At 46.3% G+C, this 21,988-nt stretch overlaps 1 non-coding gene across 1 annotated transcript; it reads right to left on the reverse strand.

Moving 5' to 3' along the window:
* Nucleotides 1-8,021: 8,021 nt before the first annotated feature.
* Nucleotides 8,022-8,095, reverse strand: TRNAN-AUU (transfer RNA asparagine (anticodon AUU)). Its single transcript has one exon. It is a non-coding gene; the product is annotated as a tRNA-Asn (tRNA).
* Nucleotides 8,096-21,988: the final 13,893 nt, after the last annotated feature.

Here is a 21,988-nt window from a genome sequence, read left to right on the forward strand (position 1 = left end):
AGAAAATGCAGGCGCATGCGTATGCTCTTAGCAATTTTTGCAGTTGGACTGCTTATTGCGATTGCAATCCAACCTGAATCAGGCTCTATTACCTATCACAATGCACTGCGGGTAGTACAAAATGGGGTTAATATAAGAGAAAACCCCCCAGAGCTGTGCTCCTTAACTGTCCCTGGTGGCTAGTGGAGCAGCTGCCCAGTAATCAGTGTCCACGCCAGTGCGCACATGGCCCGCCCCCTACAGCCACGCTGGATCACGGTATAGTGTGGGCACAGAAGTCCCTTACCTCCCTTTCATCAGCGGCCTCGTGATCCCGGAGGGCGGTGTGTGTGTGTGACTTACCTTAGGAAGAAACCGGAGCCTCCGCTGCAGTGACCCAGCAACCAGGGCGCGGGAGTATACTGCGCCGCTGGGAGTGATGGAGCTGCAGTAAAGATGTCTATTAGACCTAGCCTGCTGCAGCCCTTGTAGATTCTTATAAAAAAAAGTTCTTCTTTTCTTGTCAAAATTAATAGCTAAGAATAGGCTGCCTGAGGCAGCCCCCTCTTAAGTGGCCTGCTACTGAAGGCACCAACTACAAACTGAGCTCCCTGTTCATGGAAGCGAGGTTATAGAGGAGGGGGCGCTGAGCATCTTGGGAACAGTCAAAAGCTTTGAGCCTGTTGGTGCCTCAGATCAAGATCCTACTCTACACCCCAATCTGAATCCTTGTGGAGTCCAGTGTACCCCACAGAAGAAATGAATGTGTCACACCCATTGGCAGCAACATTAGAATAGCTGCTGATGGGCACAATTGAGAAAGGAAGGGGGGAAAACATTTGAATCCAGCACATATATGTAATTTGAATATGTAATTTGTACCTTCCTACTTTAAAATGTAATGGATGAACCTCACCCTGTGAGAACTATCTTCATGATCAAGAGATCTCATACGCAAGAAAAGCATGTGCTGGGATAGGGCTGTGGAGGGCGGCTGCTCGGGCACACACCCGTCAAGTTAAGGAGATTCAACTGAGGAAGCACAAGGGAACTGCAGGGAGACCACATATTTTCAGGTGAACATGAGAGGGCGGAAGGCTGCCTAATACTGAAGCACCCTCAAACATCAAACCATATGCAACAACTAGTACAAGCATTCCTGGGGAAAGGTCTGCAGCAGACGGATTTGCATACGGTGATGTCATCCAAGCAATGGGCATAGTTGGCTGCAACCCTCGTCTGCATATGAAAAGAGAAAATGGTCACGCAGGGCATGGCGGCCTTTGTGGGGTTGCGCTTGGATGACCCCTAGATCGCTTTATACACCCCCATCAGTGTGGGGCTCATGTCGGCCATGCCCAAGCCCCTGAAGCATTCAAGCTGATTTCTTGCAGCAGCTGCACCCAGTAACAGCTCCAGAGTTGCTCTACAAGACAAGTAAAAGGGTGTGAGCCCTGCAGCACCACCTGTAGTTTGCATACACACATATATAGGACAGCATCTCTTATATGCCCCAGGGGCAATAAAATAGTAGCCTTATCTAGGGTATCCGTCCATGCCGCTACAGCACTACACACCCAGGCCGACGCAATTGCCTGTCTGAGTAAGGTACCTGAATGTGTATAAATGGACTTCAGGGTAATCTCCTGTTTGCGGTCAGCAGACTCTTTGAGGGTAGCCGTATCCTGGGACGGGAGGGCTACCTTCTTGGATAAGCGTGTTAATGCTTTGTCCACCCAAGGGGAGGATTCCCATCGTAACCTATCCGTTGATGGGAAAGGGGAATCCTTTTGGAAATCTGCAGGAGATTCCCAAGCTTTTTCACATAACTCGTTCAGCTCGTGTGAGGGGGGAAAGGTTACCTCAGGCTTCTTTCCCTTGTACATATGTACCCTCTTGTCAGGGATAGGGGGCTCCTCTGTGATGTGCAAAACATCTTTTATTGCCATAATCATATATCAAATGTATTTTGCCAATTTTGGCTGTAACTTTGCATCATCGTAATCGACACTGGAGTCAGAATCCGTGTCGGTATCTGTGTCAACATCTGGATAGTGGGCGCTTATGAGACCCTGACAGTCCCTGCGACATAGGATTAGGCATTGGTTGAGACCCTGACTGTCCCAAAGCTTCTGCCTTGTCTAATCTTTTGTGCAATGAGTTTACACTAGCATTTAAAACATTCCACATATCCATCCAATCAGGTGTCGGCGGAGACACCACGTTCATTTGCTCCCGCTCCTCTCTAATATAGCCTTCTTCCTCAGACATGTCGACACACGCGTACCGACACACCACACACACAGGGAATACTTTTACTGAAGACATTTCCCCCACAAGGCCCTTTGGAGAGACAGAGAGAGAGTATGCCAGCACATACCCCAGCGCTATATAACCCAGGAACAGCACAGTAACTTAATGTTTGAACAATCGGTGAGGGGGAACATCTTGAAACCCCAGTTTGTACCCTTGGGACACTATTTGTAAAACACACGAGTCCATGTCCGAATGAATCCAGAACTGACTGAAGAGTTTTAGACGTGCCCCCACTGGTGCGGGCTCCTGCAAGAGAGCCCCAGCGTCATGCAGTGGATTTGGCAGAAGCAGAGGATGATCTCTGCTCCTGCGATCTTGAAGAGGATGCAGACCTCTTCTCTCTTCTCCTTCCTCTACCTGCAAAGAAAGGGGAATCTTAACTTCTTGCATATCTATTGGGCCGAAATGACTGCATCAGATAATGATGCGTCTTCATCCGTTGGGAGGGAACATAGGGCAAGAAGGTTGACTTACCTGCGGGAGCTGCCGAGATCAAATTAACTAGGCAGTCACCAAACAAGGCTTCACCTTCATAGGGAAGAGACTCCCTTTCTTCTTGGAGTCAGCATCAGCATTCTCTTGGTGAATCCACAATGCCCTCCTATCCGACACTGCCATGAAATTGGCCCGTGAACTCAAGAGTCCTATATCCCTTGCAGTCTCACGTAAGTATGCTGCAGTGTCCTTGATATGATACAACGTAAGGAGTATCCCATCTCTCCAGGGTATCTATATCGGATGACAAGGTATTCGACCAATTCTTGAATATTACTACTCACCCATGCACATGTAATGGCAGGTCTAAGTAATGTACCCGTGGTTACATAACTAGAAATAATGTAGCTTCCTGCATACGATCCGCTGGATTTGTGACAGGGCCCCGTGCAGAACAGGGGGTGACTCCCACTTTATTCTGTCCTAGGCGGGAAATGAATAAACAACCAGAATCCTTTTGGGGATTTGAAACCATCTTGTCGAGCTGGCCCAGACTTTCTCAAACAGAGATGGAGGAACGTTACATCAGCTTTCATTATATATCTATATATACATACATATAGACCCCTTTGTCAGGAACAGCAGGGTCTTCAGTGATTTTAATATGTCCTTAATATCCACAATCATGTACTGAATGCTCCTTGCCAATATTGGATCTAATCAGGAAACATTATGGTCGACATAAGTATCAGTATCCGTGTCAGTATCAGTGTGTAGTAACTGGGCAAAATAACATTTTTGCGACCCAGCGGGGCCTGAGGGAAAAGAAACATAGCCATGAATATCACATCTATTCTCTACGTCTGTGTCTGGGACACAGATTTATCCAACCTTACTCTGATATTACTGAAACATTTACCCAGTCAGTTATTGGTGGTGCCAACAGGGCCACCATCATATGTCTGCATTCCTAATATAGTTTCCTCTTGGGAAAAACATTCAGCCACCGACATGTTGACACACATATACCAAGTACCCACAGACACACCGGCTTATGGGGGACAGACCGTCAGTAAATCTGTCAGAGGGACACAGAGGATTTTTCAGCTCACAATCCAGCGCCAAAAGTACACAGTCTGGGAAATAATAAACTCTATAGTGATAGACTTGTAATGCTCTAAAGATGTTCTGGTGAGGTGAGGAAGAAGCCCCGCCGCTGTAATGGCGCGTATCTGTCCCGCTCAGAAATAATTAATTACGCTAGCGGGGTAAGGACAGTGCCCAGGCACTAATGTCCACTTTTTCCAGCCTTTTGTGAGGAATTTATGCTGCCCAGGGTGCCCCCCCCCCCCGTGCCCTGCACCCTGCAGTGCCTGTGTTTGTGTGGGAGCATGGCGCGCAGCGTTCCGCTCGCTGCTCGGTACCTCAGAATGCCGTCACTGAAGAAGAAGTCTTCTGTTCTTCTGCTACTCACCTGTCTTCTGGCTCTGTAAGGGGGTGACGGCAGGCTGCGGGAGTGTGCATCTAGGCGTACCCAGCGATCAGCACCCTCAGGAGCTAATGGTGTCCTGTCAGCCTGAAGCAGAGCCATTGAACTCACTAGAAGTTGGTCATACTTCTCTCCCCTAAGTCCCACGAAGCAGGGAGACTGTTGCCAGCAGCCTCCCTGAAAATAAAAAAAACTAACAAGTCTTTTCAGAGAAACTCAGTAGAGCTCCCCTGTAGTGCATCCAGTATCACTGCGCACAATACTAAAACTGGAGTCTGGAGGAGGGGCATAGAGGGAGGAGACAGTTCACACCCTTTGAAAGTCTTAAAGTGCCCATGTCTCCTGCGGATCCCGTCTATACCCCATGGTTCTTAATGTGACCCCAGCATCCTCTAGGACGTATGAGAAAACAAATAACGCACACACGAGGAGGAGAGAACTAAGGAAGCTATAAGGAGAAGAGGGGAGGGAGGGGGGGGTTGAAAGGTAAGGTAGTAAAGGCATATTGGATAAACTACAACCTTATACATATTCATTAATGTACCAGTAGTTAGAAGTAGAAGAGCTCTAACAGAAACCACAAAGCTTAGCTAAAGCCACACCACACTGGATATGCCCAATCTCATTTGATTTTTGTAGCAAAGCAGTATTGGACTTTGTTAATACATGGATGGGAGACTGCTTGGTAGTATCAGATTCTTTAGGTGTTTTTAAACTACCAACACCATTTTCTTGGTACATTTAATTTTTACATGTATTCTTTTATGTACCAGAAGTTAGAAGTAGAAGAGCTGTAACAGAAACCACCAGCTCATCTACAGCCACAGCACACTGGATTTGCCCAATCTCTCCTGATCATGGAAGCTGAGCAGTGTTGGTCCTGGTTTTAGTACTTGGATGGGAGACCACAAGGAAATACCAGGAGCTGTGTGTATTTTTACAATACTAACACCGTTCTCTTGATGCATTCCATTTTGAAACATTGGGGCAGATCTATTAAGCCTGGTGAACTGATAAAGTGCAAGGTGATAAAGTACCAGCCAGTCAGCTCCTAACTGTCATTTTTCAAACCCAGCCTGTGACATGGCAATTAGGAGCTGATTGGCTGGTACTTTATCACCATGCAAATTATCATTTCACCAGGTTTAATAAATCGGCTGCTTACTCATTTATGTACGAGTAGTTAGAAGTAGAAGAACTCTAACAGAAACCACTAAGCTCATCTACAGCCACACCACACTGTATATGCCCAATATCACCTGATTTTAGGCCTGGTTTGTTCTTGGATGTGAGACCACCTGGGAATACCAGGTGCTGTAGGTAGTTTTATACTACCAACACCGTTCTCTTGATGCATTCCATTTTGAAACATTGGGGCAGATCTATTAAGCCTGGTGAACTGATAAAGTGCAAGGTGATAAAGTACCAGCCAGTCAGCTCCTAACTGTCATTTTTCAAACCCAGCCTGTGACATGGCAATTAGGAGCTGATTGGCTGGTACTTTATCACCATGCAAATTATCATTTCACCAGGTTTAATAAATCGGCTGCTTACTCATTTATGTACGAGTAGTTAGAAGTAGAAGAACTCTAACAGAAACCACTAAGCTCATCTACAGCCACACCACACTGTATATGCCCAATATCACCTGATTTTAGGCCTGGTTTGTTCTTGGATGTGAGACCACCTGGGAATACCAGGTGCTGTAGGTAGTTTTATACTACCAACACCGTTCTCTTGATGCATTCCATTTTGAAACATTGGGGCAGATCTATTAAGCCTGGTGAACTGATAAAGTGCAAGGTGATAAAGTACCAGCCAGTCAGCTACTAACTGTCATTTTTCAAACCCAGCCTGTGACATGGCAATTAGGAGCTGATTGGCTGGTACTTTATCACCATGCAAATTATCATTTCACCAGGTTTAATAAATCGGCGGCTTACTCATTTATGTACGAGTAGTTAGAAGTAGAAGAACTCTAACAGAAACCACTAAGCTCATCTACAGCCACACCACACTGTATATGCCTCTTCTTACATTCCGCTGCACTTATTGTGGGGTAGCCGCAATCCCTTCTGCTGTACGGTTCCACATTACATTGTTTCTTGTCACTTCCTGTTGATGCAGTAAGGAAACATCCAGGAATTACAGCAGCTTAGTTTTTTTTTTTTTTTAACTGGGGCAATTTAGCTAGATCACGGGGCAATTTAGCTCCTTTGGTCCTTTTTTTAGGACCAGTTAATCAGACAGTTGAGCAAACTGAAAAACAGCTAAGAGGAAATTTCCACTTAAATGGTATTTTCTAATCTTATCTGACCATGACTAAGAATAAAGGATACACAAGATAAACTCTTAGAGCCATGGACCTTATCCATGTTTAAGCTCCATCAAATCTGTAATCAATAGCACTACATGCTCCCACTTTACCACTGTACTATATACTCTACCTGTGTTTTTAAGGTAAAAACACCATTTAACCCCAGTGACACTTGAATTAAAGCAGCAGCCTCTGGAATAGCATTCCTTAGCATTAATCCCAGGAAATCTGCAATCTTCACGCTCTTTGATAGCCATGCTACATTGCTGTTTACTTGGATGGAGCAGAGAGCACAACATCAGGACATAGGAAATATTACAATGCATGATAAGAAAGGTGTGAGCTCTACAGCAAGGCCTCTAACCCTTTGCCAGTGCCAAATACATAGGGCTTAACTCAGATCTGATCACAGCAGCAAATTTATTAGCTAAAACCATGTACACTGCAGTGGGGGGGGGTGTATAATATGTGCAGAGAGAGTTAGATTTTGGTGCGGTGTGTTCAAACTGAAATCTAAATTGCAGTGTAAAAACAAAACAGCCAGTATTTACCCTGCACACAAACAATATAACCCACCTAAATCTCTCTGCAAATGTTATATCTGCCCCCCCCCCCCCCCCCATCCCTGCAGTGCACATGGTTTTGCCCACTAGCTAACAAATTTGCTGCATCTGGGAATTACAGCAGCTTAATATTTCTTTTTACAGAAGGTTCAGCAAATTAAATTATTTAGTGAAATACTGTAATCATAACAGTTACAGGGATATTGTAGGTAGATTTATTGTCAGTGGATAAATGTAAAAATTAAACCCTTAGGCATAGTTCCAAAATGCTGTCATTGCAATCCAGATTTTAAGGATATCATGCTTGAGCACAGGTGACTTAATTAGAACTTCGGTCAATGTGAATTAACCATTGGACTCAACCATGGTTATCCTTAAAACCCAGGGGTCTATTTAAGATCGATCTTAATCGATGTTGGGCTTCCAGGTTGAAAAAAACACACACATTTGTTTTCACATTAAACAGACTTCCACATGAGAAAGCAGCAAGGATGCAGTGGCGTTAATGTTTCCTGGTGTCAACTTGTATTATTTCAGTAGACATTGAAATGAGGATGCATCTTGCTGCCTTTCCAATGAAGCAAGTTTAATTTAGTAATAGGTGAAAAACCATCCTTACAAAGGTGTTAATCAGAGACTTGGCTTTGTGGACACTTTTCAGAGAACAAATTTGTTAGCATAAAAATAAAGCCAGAAAATGAAGAGCTGTTTAATCACTCGATTGGATTTTTCTGCCAGCATATTTTTTTTCTCTGCAACCCACTGCTAAATTGTGCTTCCTAGCTGTTTTTTATAAAATCACTGAATCAAATCTAACTCTGATTACATCAGAGAAGGCCATGTACCCTACACCATAAGAGGAGGTTTGAAATTTTGACTTGTCTACTTAAATATCACCAAAATCTGATCACAAGGTTAATTACGTCCCTGGGTGGGATTGAACCACCAACCTTTTGGTTAATAGCCAAACACACTAACCGATTGCGCCACAGAGACACTTTGCAAAAGTCCATACTGACAAAGGCTAATAAGCATTCATCTAAAACGTTTCCTAGAAAAACTTTAAAAAGTCAATAATCTGGAGAGTTTTTGTAAGATGTTTCTTCCATCAACCAACGAAGAAACACATTGGTACTTTCCCATGATGAGTGAGTGCTTCAGGATCTCTTGCACTTACATGTGCAGCAGAGTACTGCAATGGAAGCATGCTGGGCCCATAACCCAGAGGTAGGCAGATTGAAACTATCCTCTGCAATATGCATTTTTTTTGTTAATTAAAGTAATCCAAAACTGGGATTGATATTTTGTCTCTTTTATTTTTACTTAAAGTACAATAACTTTTACCATTTTAATTTGTTTTAATAGTATATTGACAGTATTATTTTCTTTCAAAAATCCACTTCATTTTCTTTACCCTATTATTAAAATGGTAATTGAAGAAGAGGAATTGTTGCTTTGACTGCAGCATTCCCGGGGTTAACTGGTGTTTCTTCAAGTCACAAGGTATGGAGCTGCTGTATAGTTACTCGCAAGTCAGTAGTTGTATGATGCTCACACCTGTTAAGCTGGATACACACAGAATGCCCTACACAGGGGGTGAAATGAGCGCCCCCCCCACCCCCCGTACGCTCAGCACACATCACGCTGTGCTGAGCGGGGGGAGAGATGTGTGCTGAGCAGTTCGCTCAGCACACATCTCTCCCCAAAATCGGGCCGTGAATACGGACCTTTAAACTGGATCCACACTTAGATTATCTGTCCAATTTTTTTTTCTAGTTGAAACAAAATTATGCTAATATGTGGCAGCAAATTACAATTGACCATTTGTTCACAAACACTGGAAAACATCCAAAAATGGTCATTTAGATAAATTGGTTAAATCCATTTCATTTAGCTAATTTATCCAAACTACCTTTATTGTATCTTTGTGGGTGAATGATGTGTGGGTCAGTGTTGAGGGTGGTGGAGGAGATGGGTAATAGGCACAGCAGGGTGTGGACAGTCAAATAGTGTGCTTAGAGGTTCAGAGTCATTGTATGAGACTCTGGCAACAGTGACTTGATGAGTCTGGTGTCCATAGGGTGGGACGCATTAACCTTTTTATGCTATTGAAATAGTTCTCCTCCTGACCGACGCAGTTCCTTGCTCCGAGGTTGGTGTATTGTCCTGTTGCAGCGCCTCTCCACTGTGGTCACAGTGAGCTGTGTGGTGTTGCTGGCGCATGCCAATCTCCCCCCAACCTCCCTCTTGCATTTCAGACCTACGTACGCATGATGGGATCTTGTATGATATGCGCGTGTGCTGTAGAGATGAAAGTGGGGGTGAGGAGGCAGATCGTGAGATGGGGAAACTTTGTGGACTGTTAGCGAAGGGGAGCACTGGGCAATCTGAGTTGCAAAGAGGGCAGCAGAAGAGGTTATTGCATGTGCACTGGTGACAGGTCCATCCTTGGTGGCCAGCCTCAGTGGTAAAGGGGTACATGAGCTAGTGTCCCTTGGCCAGCCATGTACCATGGCCACCTCCCTACCTCCTATATATTCTCCCTGATCTGTCACTTTGTTACGGTCTGCTGCTGGCACTGGTGTATCGTCCTGCAGTTGCCGTCTCCGCCCATTGCTGTGACTTCCCCCAGAGTTAGCCACACAGAGTGACAGATCTGGGAAAATATATAGGAGATCATTACTTTCACTTGCAGCCTACCTTATTTTTTGCAGCCTAGCATGCTCCTGACCCCTTCTCTCACTAATACTTATACAACATTCATGAACTCATCTTAAGGTTTCTTTATTATTCAGTCACACTGTCTTGGATCCAAACCATTTCCTGTGGCATTGCAGTCAAACAATTGAGCTATTTACCCTTGCATAGAAAGGTATAATCTAAGCTAGAGAATTCTATTTGGAGCTCACCTTGTACTTTGTGAAGAAATAATCAGCTTTGTGGCTGAGCAGATATATGGAGTGTGTGGCTGCACACTGCATTGATCTGCTGAGTTGCAATGCTAATAATTTTTTTTTTTGCAAAGTACCAATAGCTTCATTGTGAAGGTGGAAAGAAGGGTGTTACGGCATGGAATGTACAAACTGCGAGACCCTGCTGGTAGCGCCTTTGTCTATTTAGTAGGAAGGGCACGTAACAGCCGGGGGGCAATGGAGGAAGCCCCTTTAGGGCTGGAGCCCGGCGGCAACTGACTCCGTTGTCTCTGGCAGTTCCGCCCCTGGACTAGAGGAATGGTCAAGAACATGGCAACATTTAATGCCAAAAAATGCAAAATCATACACGTCTCAAAAATGCAAAGGCTAACTATAATATTAAGGGCATTATAATGGCAAGAGGAAAGCTATCTAAGTATTACTATTTCAGGTAAGCAATGTAACAAAGCAATAGGAAAGGCAAGTCAGATGCTTGTTTGCATAGGTTAAAGAACCAGTAGCAGAAAAAAGTAATACAGGTTGAGTATCCCATATCCAAATATTCCGAAATACGGAATATTCCGAAATACGGACTTTTTTGAGTGAGACTGAGATAGTGAAACCTTTGTGTTTTGATGGCTCAGTGTACACAAACTTTGTTTAATACTCAAAGTTATTAAAAATATTGTATTAAATGAACTTCAGACTGTGTGTATAAGGTGTATATGAAACATAAATGAATTCTGTGAATGTACACACACTTTGTTTAATGCACAAAGTTATAAAAAATATTGGCTAAAATGACCTTCAGGCTGTGTGTATAAGGTGTATATGAAACATAAATGCCTTCTGTGCTTAGATTTAGGTCCCATCACCATAATATCTCGTTATGGTATGCAATTATTCCAAAATACAGAAAAATCCGATATCCAAAATTCCTCTGGTCCCAAGCATTTTGGATAAGGGATACTCAACCTGTAATGCCACTGTATAGGTCCTTGGTACAGCCACATTTAGAATCCTGTGTTCAGTTCCAGAAGCCATATCTCCAGAAGGCTGTAAATACATTAGGGCAACTAAAATTGTGCATGGCCTACATCACAAAACTTACCTGGAAATACTAAAAAATGTTGATGTGTATAGTTTGGAGAAGGGAAGAGGGAACATACAGTAATAGAAACATTTAAATATATAGAGAGGAATGTAATAGGGTGTGAGAATCAGAAAGTGAGAGATTTTGTGTTTTTTCCTGTTGTTTTTTTTGTTTTTGTTTGATTGTTTGTTTTTAAAGTGGCAATCCTTTACATGGCAAAACCAGGTTGATATTTGCCATGTAAAGGATTGCCACCGTGGGCATGTGTAGAAGGGGCACTGCTACTGTTGGCATTATGTGTGTAAGCTGCACTGATATGGTGGTTATGTGTATAAAGGGCACTGCGACTGTGGGTATTATTATTATTATTATTACATGCGGTGTAATGACAATAAGATAGTGCTACTGTGTGGCGTATTTTGATTTGGGGTGCTATTGTGTGGCCATGCCCCTTCCTTGTGATACCACACCTTCTTTTTTTAAGGAGCGCACTGTCCCTTTATTAAGTATTGGAGAGAGGGCCCAAATTAATAGTTTGCAGGGAGGCGCCAAACACCCTAGCACTGGCCCTTTGGTAGGGGACAGGATTTGCTTCTGCTTGTGCACATATGTTATGATTGCCAGCCAACAGCACTGGTTTTGCCTATAACACTAACTATAAATATTTTGAATTGGTCCTGGACCACCAATCCAAGGCACCCCTGCAAGTGTCCTGAGGCACCCCAGGGTGCAGTTTGAGAACCACTGGTCTAGTGAGTACCCAGGATAATTATTGTAGCTGGTCTGCGGGTAACAGCTCTCAGATCCACTTCTAGAAAAAAATGCAGCAATGTAATTTGAGTGACAAACTGCAGAGATGAACCCTTTCTGTGACTGCTGCACAGGGATCACACAAACTCTATTCATAGGGCTGACTTCACTTAGGGGAGATGTTCTCACCCCGCAAAGAAGTGCGAGTATATACCGCACTTACGGTACCATTGGATTTACAGATATTTTCTTGCAATACACTATGGGGGTCATTCTGAGTTGATTGCTCGCTAGCAGTTTTTAGCAGCCATGCAAACGCATTGTCGCTGCCCACTGGAGAGTGTATATTCACTTTGGAGAAGTGCGAACACTTGAGCAGCAGAGCGCCTGCAAAATCATTTCAAAATAAGACCAGCACTGTAGTTACACTTCGTGTGCGTTGATTCTAACAACCGAGGGACGGCTTTTGATGTCACACACCCATCCAGCGAATGCCCAGCCACGTCTGCATTTCTTCTGCCACGCCTGCATTTTTCCAAGCACTCCCTGAAAACGGTCAGTTGCCACCCAGAAACGCCCTCTTTCTGTCAATCTCCTTGTGGCCTGTTCTGTGATTGGAATAATCGCTAGAACTAGTGCAAAACCACAATGGACTTTGTACCCGTACGATGCGCATGCACATTACGGAGCATGCGCATGCACAGATTAGCCATTTTTTTCAACTGATTGCTACGCAGCGAACAACGGCAGCATGCGATCAACTCGGAATGACCCCTTATATACATAGAAACATGGATTTTTACTGCAGGAATTATGGTTAGTTTAGGGGTATCGGTTAGGGTCAACAGAGGTGTAGCTAGGGGTCCAAGCGCCCCTGGCAAAGTAAGGGACTGGCGCCCCCCCTTTCGATAAAGCATTGCAGTCCATTGGCGGTTACCATGTTGGAGCCACAGCAACTGACCCCCTCCCCCACACGCTGCCCTACATCATCGGCTGGGATTCACTGTTGGTGTGAAGCCACTGGGAACAGTCTGGTAGCATTAGCAGCAGTCTGTGTCATAGATAGGGAAGGCAGAAGGTTAACTAGCTAATAGCAGTCTGTTGGCAGCAGAGGCTGGGCGGGGGGCTGAGAATGAGCCAACGCTGATCAATGTCCAGTCTGCTTAGACAAAAATATTTTGTGATCAGGGCTGGTTCTAGACCAAAGGAGCCAATGGCAAAAATTTCCTTTGGCACCCCCCCCCCCACACACATATACACACACCAAAAAAGAACATATCCCAGTTTAACATAACGCTATGTGGTGCAAGGTGTGGAGCTGGTTACTTGTATCAGACCTCTGACATTTGCCTTTTCACCCATATTGCATACTTTTTCTTGCAGGTTGTGTCTTAATTCAAGAAGTGTTCTAAGTACTTCAGCTTAGTATCTTTACTGACCCCTCTTTACCCCACACTACATAACTGACCCCTCTATACCCTACACTACATCACTGACCTTTCTATAACCATCACTGCATTACTGACCCCTCTATACAGTACACTGACCTCTATATACCTGCTAGTACATCCCTGATGCCTATATTCCCTAAGCTAAATCCCTGATGCCTCTATTCCCTACGCTACATCCCTGACGCCTCTATTCCCTATGCTACATCCCTGACGCCTCTATACCCTACGCTACATCCCTGATGCCTCTATTCCCTACGCTACATTCCTGATGCCTCTATAACCTACGCTACATCCCTGACGCCTCTATACCCTACGCTACATCCCTGACGCCTCTATACAGTACAATGCATTACTGATCCCTCTAGACCATACATCCTCATTACATCAGAGAGATAGTGAAACACTGGAAAAAATAAGGATAAAGTGGACTACAGAAACTGATGCTCTAAACAAAGGAGAGAGAGAGAAAAGCACAAGGGAAAGTGGGCAATCGGAACACCATAGAGAGAGGAGAGATAGAAATGCCTGAAAAAGTAAAGGGGGTTGGGTATGGCATCCGGCGCTCGGGATTCCAGCAGTCACATGATACCTAATCCTAACCCTCTGGGGGGGGGGTGGCGGATAGGGCTAACCCTCAGGGGGTGGCAGCTAGGACTAACCCCCCCCCCCTCCTAGTGCCTTCCCTATCACCCGCTCCCCCGGTCCTAACCCTCCCTCCAATACTCGCCTTCGGGATGTTGGCTGTCTGTGTGCCGGCACCAGTCTCCCAAGTGGTGTCAGGATTCCAACATCGGTCAAATGACCGCCGGTATACCGTCTGCCGGGATGGTAAATGTATCCTGAGGACAGGTAGTGAGTGTGGAGGGATAGGTGGTTCAGTAAAATGTAACAGCTCAAACTGCGATCATTCACTGATAAATTGATTTATAGCTCTCCCTTTTAAACCATTGCAGTCATAAAAGCAATGTTTTTTAAACTTTTAAATAAAGCTTGTTAGCATCCCCAGCACACTGTATATGCTGGGAGATGTAGTTCTCAATATGAAAACATTTAATTACTGTATGAACTCTAATTCCCCAACTGAAACCTCTCACAAACACACACTCCTAAATCTAGTACACACACACACACACATTTCCCCAGTACTGACAACTCTCATCACTTCCACACACTGACAACTCCCTCCTGCTCCTCTCCCCACTGACACTGACAGCTCCCTCACAGTCACACACATCCTCCACCACCCCACACACACACACACTGATAGCACACATGCACAAATCCCCCCCTCCTCGACACTAACTGTCACGGACTGCTTGGGCAGCAGGGGGCAGGCTCTGACTTGAAGTGCTGAAATTCAACAGCTCTCTCGAACTTGCAAGGCATGGCTGTGCAGCTGTCTCCAGCCATCTCCTTGCCCACTGTGTAATTTGTGGCGATCTCTGATGTTCCCCGCTCTGCCTCTACAACCGGCACATAATGTACAGCAGTGGTGACTCCTGAGTATGGGCCTGGAGAACTCCGCCTACCGGGGGGTAGGGATTAATAATTTCAAAGGGGCAGAGCTAGGAGTGAAGCAGTGGACAGCAGTTGAGGGGCGTTTCAAACTGTAACAGGGTTGGGACAATTTCAGTATCCTTCCCTCACCGTCTAATTGGTCAGTCCCACGCTGATTGCCATAGCGCCCTTTCGAGACTGCAGAACTCTATCCCTTAGCCACGGTTAGCACAGCTGGATGGTGCCCCTGGCAAGTGCCATCCTGGCCAAGGGGTAGATACGCCCCTGAGGGTCAGGGCCAGCAACAGAAATCTCGGGGCCCAGTGCACTGATATCTCTGGGGCCCCCTCAACCCCCCTTAACTTGGCAGAGGGATCTTTAAAAAAAATGGAGCCTTTGACTCGGACCGTCAGTGAGGCCAGCAGGTGGTTTTCATACTGGGCTATCCAGCTCTTCGGTGGCGGTGGCAGGGACATTCAGAAAAGGGCCAGCACAGCAACATGCATAATAATGGCAATACAGTATGGACCACAGGGACTGGACAAAGTGATGGGGTAAAAGGAGGGGGGAGGGTTTAGTTGGCCTGTTAATTGTTTTCCTGCTTAAATTGAGCAGTTGGTGGATACACTTTAAAAAGCAATATTGGCACTGTGGCCCCATTATTTCTGTTCTTAATACTTGGAGCCCTGAACAAGTGTCCCCTTTGTCCCCCCTGTCACCGGGCCTGTTCAGGCGTTACCTATGGAGAAGCTGCGACATGACATCCTAGGACACGATACTGCACCATGCATCACCATTATATTTCAGTGTGCCTTGTCAATATTTAAATCTTGTTCTGTGTGACGTGAGTTGTAAATGGTTGAAAATCTCTGTGCTACAGTATCGTCACCATGTAGTTATAACAACACCGCAAAACCACCAAAAGACGTGTTTTGGTAGAGGGACTGCTGGAGGGGCCCATTGGGGCCCCCAGTTTGCTACCCCACCCCAGTATACCTGTGCTGTAGCCAGTGGAAGAGGCACTATCTTCCCGGTGATCTCTTCGGGAAGATGGTGCCGCACATAGAAAGCAAAGACTCTGGCTGCACTCTCCTGCCCTCGCTCTAAGCAAGGTGATCGGGCCACAAAAGGACCCCTGCCGGACCCCGGCCTGTGGGCCACAAAAGGATGCATTGGGGGCGGCATGCGGCCCATGGGTTTGACACCCCTGCCCTAGAGTATCAAAATTTGTTTCACGGCACCCCTAGGCCAAAGTTTTTTTTATTGAGAAATTCAGAAAAAAATATAAAATTAAGTAAATTGTGTTTATAGCATGTCATCCTCAGGTTCAGTTATGTTGTGAGGGAATGGTTTTGCCAATTTAATAAAGTATAAATAATTTTAATTGGTCCTGGACCACCAAACTATGCTACCAGTGCAAGAACCCCAGTTTGGAAACTACTGCCATAAAATAAACCTTTTTTGTTTTTTTTAAACTACATGTAATACACCTTAGATCTCAGTTCCTAAAAGGTTTTAAACCCTTGCATACAGTAAACTACACATATTTAAAAATCCTACACCGGGCACAAGTGCTCACGGGCCAATTTCATGGCAGTCTCGGATAGGAGGGCATTGTGGATTCACCAAGGGAATGCTGATGCTGACTCCAAGAAGAAAGGGAGTCTCTTCCCTATGAAGGTGAAGCCTTGTTTGGCGACGGCCTAGTTAATTTGATCTCGGCAGCTCCCGCAGGTAAGTCATCCTTCTTGCCCTATGTTCCCTCTCAACGGATGAAGACGCATCATTATCTGACGCAGTCATTTCGGCCCAATAGATATGCAAGAAGTTAAGATTCCCCTTTCTTTGCAGGTAGAGGAAGGAAAAGAGGGAAGAGGTCTGTAGCCTCTTCAAGATCGCAGGAGCAGAGATCGTCCTCTGCTTCTGCCAAATCCACTGCATGACGCTGGGGCTCTCTTGCAGGAGCCCGCACCAGTGGGGGGCACGTCTAAAACTCTTCAGTCAGTTCTAGATTCATTCGGACCTGGACTCGTGGGTTTTACAAATAGTGTCCCAAGGGTACAAACTGGGGTTTCAAGACGTTCCCCCTCACCGATTGTTCAAATCAGCCTTAGTCAGCAGGGAGAAGGTTTTTATTCAAGCCTCTTCGTGGTCCAGAAGCCGGACGGCTCAGTCAGACCAATCTTAAATCTGAAATCCCTTAATTTCTACCTAAAGAAATTCAATTTCAAGATGGAATCTCTCAGGGTAGTGATCTCTAGTCCGGGGGATAAAGGAGATTTCATGGTTTTGGTAGACATAAAGGATGCCTACTTATATGTTCCCATTTAGCCACTGCATCAAGCTACCTGAGGTTTGCAATTCAGGATTGTCATTACCAATTTCAGACGTTGCCGTTTGGTCTGTCCACGGCTCCGAGGATTTTCACCAGGGTGATGGCGGAAATGATGGTCCTCCTTCGCAAGCAAGGAGTCACAATTATCCCGTACTTGGATGATCTCCTGATAAAGGCGAGATCCAGGGACCAGTTGGTGCAAAACATCTACTCTCCCTGACAGTTCTTCAACAACATGGTTGGCTCCTAAACTTGCCAAAATCGCAGTAGGTCCCAATGACGCGGTTGTTGTTTTTGGGAGTGATACTGGACACAGAAGAGGTTTTCTTCTAGTGGAAAGGCTCTGGAGATCCAGAGTCTGGTCAAACAAATTCTGGAACCAGCAAGAGTGTTAATCCATCAATGCATTCAGTTGCTGGGGAAGATGGTTGCGGCCTACGAGGCCATTCAGTTTGGCAGGTTCCATGCCAGAGTGTTCCAGTGGGACCTGTTGGACAAGTGGTCCGGATCCCACCTACACATGCACCGGAGGATAATCCTGTCTTCCAAGACCAGAATCTCACTCCATTGGTGGCTGCACAGTTCTCACCACCTAGAGGGGCGATGGTTCGGGATCCAGGACGGGATCCTAGGGACCACGGATGCAACCCTCCGAGGCTGGAGAGCAGTCACACAGAGGGAAAACATCCAAGGAAGATGGTCAAGTCTTCCTTGGATGTTTTCATCTCCACATAAATGTTCTGGAGTTAAGGGCCATTTAATAACTGCAGACACAGTACGCACTGGGACGGGTGCCCAGCATCCTCTACGGACTAAGAGAAAAGTATTTACCGGTAGGTATTAAAATCCTATTTTCTCTAACGTCCTAGAGGATGCTGGGGACTCCGTAAGGACCATGGGGATAGACGGGCTCCGCAGGAGACATGGGCACTTTAAGAAAGACTTTAGTTCTGAGTGTGCACTGGCTCCTCCCTCTATGCCCCTCCTCCAGACCTCAGTTTGATACTGTACCCAGTGGAGACTGGGTGCTTTTCAGGAGCTCTCCTGAGCTTTCTGACAGAAAGTATTTTGTTAGGTTTTTAATTTTCAGGGAGCACTGCTGGCAACAGACTCCCTCATCGAGGGACTGAGGGGAGAGAAGCAGTCCTACTATCTGAGTTGCAAGGTCCTGCTTCTTAGGCTACTGGACACCATTAGCTCCAGTGGGATTGGTACGTAGGATCTCACCCTCGCCGTCCGTCCCAGAGCCGCGCCGCCGTCCCCCTCGCAGAGCCGGAAGATAGAAGCCGGGTGAGTATGAGAAGAAAAGAAGACTTCAGAGGCGGCAGAAGACTTCATGATCTTCACTGAGGTAACGCACAGCACTGCAGCTGTGCGCCTTTGCTCCCATACACCTCACATACTCCGGTCACTGTAAGGGTGCAGGGCGCAGGGGGGGCGCCCTGGGCAGCAATATAAACCTCTTTCGCAAAAATATAACATATATACAGCTGGGCACTTTATATATGTATAAGCCCCCACCAATTTTACAGTTTAAGCGGGACAGAAGCCCGCCTCCGAGGGGGCGGGGCTTCTCCCTCAGCACTCACCAGCGCCATTTTTTCTCCACAGCACCGCTGAGAGGAAGCTCCCCGGACTCTACCCTGCTTATACCACGTTAGACAAGAGGGTTGAAAAGAGGGGGGGGGGGGCACATAATTCGCAAATTACATACAGCAGCACTACTGGGCAAACATTAAGTTACTGTTTTATTCCTGGGTTATATAGCGCTGGGGGGTGTGCTGACATACTCTCTCTCTGTCTCTCCAAAGGGCCTTGTGGGGAAACTGTCTTCAGAAAAAGCATTCCCTGTGTGTGTAGTGTGTCGGTACACGTGTGTCGACATGTCTGAGGAAGGAGGCTATATTAGAGAGGAGCGGGAGCAAATGAATGTGGTGTCTCCGCCGACACCTGATTGGATGGATATGTGGAATGTTTTAAATGCTAGTGTAAACTCATTGCACAAAAGATTAGACAAGGCAGAAGCTTTGGGACAGTCAGGATTTAAACCCATGCCTGATCCTATGTTGCAGGGACTGTCAGGGTCTCATAAGCGCCCACTATCCCAGATTGTTGACACAGATACCGACACGGATTCTGACTCCAGTGTCGATTACGATGATGCAAAGTTACAGCCAAAATTGGCAAAATCCATTCGATTTATGATTATGGCAATAAAAGATGTTTTGCACATCACAGAGGAACCCCCTGTCGCTGACAAGAGGGTACATATGTACAAGGGAAAGAAGCCTGAGGTAACCTTTCCCCCCTCACACGAGCTGAACGAGTTATGTGAAAAAGCTTGGGAATCTCCAGATAAAAGACTGCAGATTTCCAAAAGGATTCTTATGGCGTATCCTTTCCCATCAACGGATAGGTTACGATGGGAATCCTCCCCTAGGGTGGACAAAGCATTAACACGCTTATCCAAGAAGGTAGCCCTCCCGTCCCAGGATACGGCTACCCTCAAAGAGTGTGCTGACCGCAAACAGGAGATTACCCTGAAGTCCATTTATACACATTCAGGTACCTTACTCAGACCGGCAATTGCGTCGGCCTGGGTGTGTAGTGCTGTAGCGGCATGGACAAATACCTTATCTGAGGGGATGGATAGCCTAGACAAGGATACTATTTTATTGACCCTGGGGCATATAAGAGATGCTGTCCTATATATGTGTGTATGCAAACTACAGGTGGTGCTGCAGGGCCCACACCCTTTTACTTGTCTTGTAGAGCAGCTCTGAAGCTGTTACAGTGCCCAGCTGCTGCAAGAAATCAGCTTGAATGCTTCAGGGGCTTGGGCATGGCCAACATGAGCCCCACACCGAAGGAGGGTGGGGGTGTTTAATGCAAACTTGGGGTTATCCAAGCGCCGCAAAAGGCCGCCATGCCCTGCATGCCCCTTTTCTCTTTTCATATACAGATGAGGGTTCCAGCCAACTTTGGCCCACTGCTTGGATGACATCACCGTATGCAAATCCGTCTGCTGCAGAACTTCCCCCAGGAATGCTTGCAATAGTTGTTGCATATGGTTTAATGTCTGAGGGTGCTTCAGTATTAGGCAGCCTTCTGCCCTCCCATGTTCATCTGAAAAGATGTGGTCTCCCTGCAGTTGTTGTCCCCAGACGAGAGTTCCCTTGTGCTTCCTCAGTTAAATCTCCTTAACTTGACGGGGGTGTGCCCGAGCAGCCGCCCTCCCCAGCCCTATCCCAACACATACTTATCTTGCATATGAGATCTCTTGATCATGAAGATAGTTCTCACAGGTTGAGGTTCATCCTGGCCCCGCTCCCCGCTGGAGATCGCTGATGGGGACAGCAGCGGGGCTTCAGCAGAAGGGTGAGTACGTGTGGCCAGAGACCTCCCTTCCCATGTGCAGGCCTGCAGAGTCTGCCACGCAGGATGGGGCATGTGGCACTCTCCCTCCCAGGGGCTCTTCCAGATGTAGCTCCTCAGCAGTATTTTTCCCGGGCTGCGCGGCGCTCTCCCCGACTGGCATCCGCCCTGGAACACTGCCTTCCTCAACGCAACATCAGCAGGGGGCCCTGGCCTCATCACCATCCCAGGTCTTTCTCATGTATGTATCATGTATGTGTGTGTGATATATGTATGAATCATATATGTTTGTGATATATATATATATATATATATATATTCCATAGACAAAAAACCTTACGGTTTCACATGTCCCATTAAGGCTTCTTAGACATGATCGAAATTTCAGAAACCTGTTGTAACTCTTCCACTCAAACTCCAAAAAGCAATGAAATTCCGATCATTAAGGCTGACGCCTTAATGGACGTGTTCCTTGCGCAATACAGATATGGTATGCCATCACAGCCTGTGGGTAAGTGCAGATTCAGCACTCTCACAGAGTGAGATTGCTGTCACTCACACAATGGTGGAGCTGCTAATTCACAGATTTGTGTGCTCATTGGAATACACACATGCAGTCTATGCAACTGAAGGTCTGAGCAGTTTTGTGGTGCTCCCATCCCACACAGTGCCCACAACCATCCCATTCAGTCAACACAACAAAGCCACCTTGTTACAACATCCTTCTAACTCCATACATCCATCTCACTTAGTATACACATTTAGCTCCCTCAAACATCTTGGTTAATTGCTAAACTATAATACCCCATCTACGGTCTATGCATCTACACTTACTTCCCCTATACACCCCCATGCTGCCCGGTCTTCCCCAATCCCTACTGCTGTGTTCTCCCATCTGTGCTAGTCTGTACTAACTTATCTGTACCATCTGTCTTTCCCCACCTGTGCATTGTCTGTACCACCGTTTTCTTCTCTCTGTGCTGCTCAGTGTTTCCATCTTCAACGTCACTCTGCCTCCTCCAGTACATGGCACACTGTCTTCTCTCCCATCTGCACCAGTTTTCTACCCATCCATGCCAGTGTTTTCAACCCATCTGCACCATTTCCCCCATCTGCACCGCTCTGTCTCCCTTCCCATACTTGCTGCTTAATCTACCCCCTATCCACACCACTCTTACCCTATTCATGTAGCTGACATCCTGAAGGTAAATTTAGTGGATCCTGCGCTCTTGGCAGGGGGATAACCGCCACAGCCCACCCCCCAGTGGTCCGGAAACGCCTCCGTTGTGCAGACCATGCCCTGCCAATGGCATTCTAACGCTGTTTGCACGCCCCCCTCCTTCCCCGCAACCACCTCTGCCTATCAATCAGGCAGGGTGATAGCATCTCACTGGGCTCCTGGGGTACGCACGCGCAGTGCGGCCATTGCACGTGCGCACCTCACAAACTAATTCAGACTGCAATCGCTGCTGCTGC

The sequence above is a fragment of the Pseudophryne corroboree genome, unplaced genomic scaffold (genome assembly GCF_028390025.1).
Source record: "Pseudophryne corroboree isolate aPseCor3 unplaced genomic scaffold, aPseCor3.hap2 scaffold_1006, whole genome shotgun sequence".
Lineage (NCBI taxonomy): Eukaryota > Metazoa > Chordata > Amphibia > Anura > Myobatrachidae > Pseudophryne > Pseudophryne corroboree.